This window comes from Dipodomys spectabilis, unplaced genomic scaffold (assembly GCF_019054845.1).
Source record: "Dipodomys spectabilis isolate Male_0828 unplaced genomic scaffold, ASM1905484v1 ptg000306l, whole genome shotgun sequence".
In the NCBI taxonomy this organism is placed as follows: domain Eukaryota; kingdom Metazoa; phylum Chordata; class Mammalia; order Rodentia; family Heteromyidae; genus Dipodomys; species Dipodomys spectabilis.
In genome coordinates, this window is record NW_024870983.1 from 1,361,687 (window position 1) to 1,365,159 (window position 3,473).

The following is a 3,473-nucleotide window of genomic DNA, read 5'->3' on the forward strand; positions in this document are numbered from 1 at the left end:
ATTCTAATAATACTGTGCAGAAGGGTCAGATTTACATGAAAAAGGAGACTATTACATTTCCTAACAAGCATTGTTACCTCCTCCTTTATATTTTCCCTACAATCCCTTCCCTCCCACCTCCACAAGTACACTCCCCTCCCCCTTCCTTCCTCTGCCTAAATTGTAAAGTTCATTTTGCAACATAGTGTCTTGTGCATCGCATTGTTACAATGGGTCAACCTGTATCACTATTTGAGCATATTTTTCCCTTCCCCTCCCTAAATTAGAGAAGCATACATACAAGATGTAAGTGCACCAACTTCAAATACAGAGAAAACATGGGTTATGACGTGGGGAGAAACATACAAAGAAAAAAAAATGACATCACACATTATAAGTATGTTAGAAACAGTAGCGAGAAACAAAAAACAACTTGTGTCCCTATCTTGGGGTTCAATTTCTTTAACATCATCTTATCTGGTTATATGCACATATCTTTTGAACTTTTCTGCTTATCCCAGACATATATTTGTTATTGAAAATAAGGGAAATCATGGGACCTATGATTCTTTAGACTTGGCTTACTTCACTCAATAAATTTTTTTCCAAGTCTTTCTATTTCCTAAGAAATTGGGCAATGTCATTCTTTCTGATGGAGGCATAGAATTCCATTTTGTATATATACCACATTTTCTTGATCCATTCATCTAATGAGGTCATCTGAGTTGGTTCCATATCTTAGCTGTCGTAAATAATGTTACAATAACCATAGTAGTGCTGGTAGTTTTAGTATGGTCTTGTTTATGATCATTTAGGTAAATCCCCAAAAGTGGGATTACTGTGTCATAGAGGAGTTTTATGTGGAGTCTTTTGAGAAACCTCCATACTGCTTTCCAAAGTAGTTGAACAAGTTTACACTCCCACCAAGAATGCAGTACTATTCCCTGTGGCCACATACCTTTCAACATCTGTTGTTGTAAAAATATGAGCTCCATGGATTTGCATGTCATCCTTGTGCAGAGGGCATGCTAATCTTCTCTGTATCGTTCCAATGTTAGTGTATGTGATGCTAACTTGAGCACAGAACATTTTTTATATATAAAGTATAATTTTTATTGATTTTATTAAACTACACAATTCAACAGAAAGTAAGTTCAAAAGAATTGTGAAATTTTAGAATCATGTATTTCTTTATAAGCACACATTGAAGAATAAAATCAAGATAGACATGCCAAAAACAAAATAATTCCAGAAATTTGTAGTTCAAGAGATGTGTAAGAGGAGGAATTCAATTATTCTATACAAGGAACCTGTCAAAATGAACATTGCAGCAAGTGTTAAGGCTTGTTAAAAGTTTTAAATATGCTTAATTTTGGGATTTTGCTTATATATGCCAAAAATAGGACTCTTTGGCAGGTATAAAACTTTTCTGCAAAGTATTTAAGATTTACGGTAGCAGACATTATGTACTAAGTATGTACATTTCAGATTTTAAGGAAACTTTATTAATGAGAATTTGCAAAGTCTTTGTGTAAAGAAGCAGAGTGAAGAATTAAGACTTTAACTACACAGTTTCTGTTAATACTTTAGGGATTCCTTACTTTATTTGTTAGCAAGGAATAAATGATGATATAAGCCATAATGTACACATGTATGCTACTATTTACACACATATACATACACATGTATACATGCACACATGGAGAAAGACACATAATTACAGCCAACAAAAGTTTCACCAGTTTTTGAATATGCCTTAAACTGAATACTTGGAACAATATATATTGAAGATGTATTTGTCTCTAAGAGTTCTTTTACCACTCCTCTTATCTCTGAAAACTGGTAGTTTTAGAGAGATTTGACTTACAAAATGCAGTACAAGGGATAGCAAGTCACTTGGAAATCTCAATAAGTATAAGTCATATGGTGTCTCCCTGCTCCTCACAGAATGCTTACTTTTATAAACACTCTCAACAACCAAAGTAGCAGGAGAATACCCTGCTAAAGAGTAAAGTTAAAAGGCTTTAAATGGCATCCTTACTTGAGCTCTTTTTCCAACAGGCAAGCATGAATTCCTAGGCAGATGACTGAGTCCTCAGGAAACTGGACTCTACATATACATTTAACTAACCCATGTGAAAATTCCTATGTGAGAAATGCTGACTGAGGTCTTGGTGATTTCCTGGCCAAGAAAATAAGAAAAAAAAAGAATTATTTTTAATGTTTTCAAGTTTGAGAATAATTTGTAGCCTGTCAATAAATGTGTAGAACACAATTATACAAACTGACAAAAAAATGATGGCATTTCATTTATGTGCTCCTGGACTTGGCCAGTAATTTTAGATGTGTCTACACAAATAGAATCAGCATAAATCAATCCAGCATTTCTTCATTTAAGATATAAGGAAAGGATACTGATTGACCCATTGTAACAATGAGATATACAAGACTCTCTATCAGAGGATGGGTGAAGTGGGGAGGTGGGGACGTGTGAAGGGAAGAGATGGTAGGGGAAAAACAAAGGAGGGGGTAACAATGCTCAATAAGAAATGTATTCATTACCTTACTTATGTAATTGGAACCCCTCTGTACAGTATTTATAATAAAAATATATATTAAAAAGATACAAGGAGAACTTCTGTACTTATATGAAGATGTATTTGTCACTCAATATAAGTAAGGTATAGGTTTTAGGACCACAGGCTTATTACTTTGGATACTCAAAATCTCTACATGAACACAGTATATTATTTATATTAGAATCTGCCCACAATCTAATGCAGTATAATTGCTATGAGAATTTTTACTACATTCTATATTTGTAATGAAAACTAGAAGTATATGCACTATCAACTGATAGAAATTTTTTCAGATAAATTTTGTATGCAGTTTGTGGATGGAATTTGGAGAGCAATTTTGAAAAGCACAAATTTCATCAAAAAGACCAGTCTGCAAATTGTAAAAAAGAGCTAATACAGCATCATTGAATAGTATGGAACTTCAAGGAGAAGTACTTGAATTGAGATAATATCAGAAAGTGTAACAACCCAAGGAATTTTTGGAAATGCAGCTACTAGATTTCTCATGTAGAGCTTTCATAACAGTTTGTGAAGCACAAATCAGAACCTCACTGAAGTGTAGATGGTTTTCCCTCAACTTTCTGTCATGATCAGTCATTATCAATCAACATATAGCTAATCTTGAATAATCCTCTAATAAAATGTTGGTGGAGTGTTTATATGGAGAAAATCTCAGAAGGCTAACTTTTTCCAATTAGGACAGTCTGTATTCTATGATTCATCCAAGAGAAAACTAGGTAAGCATCCATTTACAACCTTCTGAATAATTCTGATTCTGCACACATTACTTATCTATCCATACATGTGCCCAAATGAAAATATTTTAAAATAATTTATCATTAAAAATTTAAATTTAGGGTTCCGGGAAGATAGCAGAGGAGAAGCTGGAAGCTAAGCAAGCTCTCACATAGAAAG

At 33.7% G+C, this 3,473-nt stretch overlaps 1 non-coding gene across 1 annotated transcript; it reads right to left on the minus strand.

Annotated features, from left to right (window-relative positions):
- Positions 1-957: 957 nt before the first annotated feature.
- On the minus strand, positions 958-1,061 carry LOC122127636. Its single transcript, XR_006151229.1, has one exon. It is a non-coding gene; the product is annotated as a U6 spliceosomal RNA (small nuclear RNA).
- Positions 1,062-3,473: the final 2,412 nt, after the last annotated feature.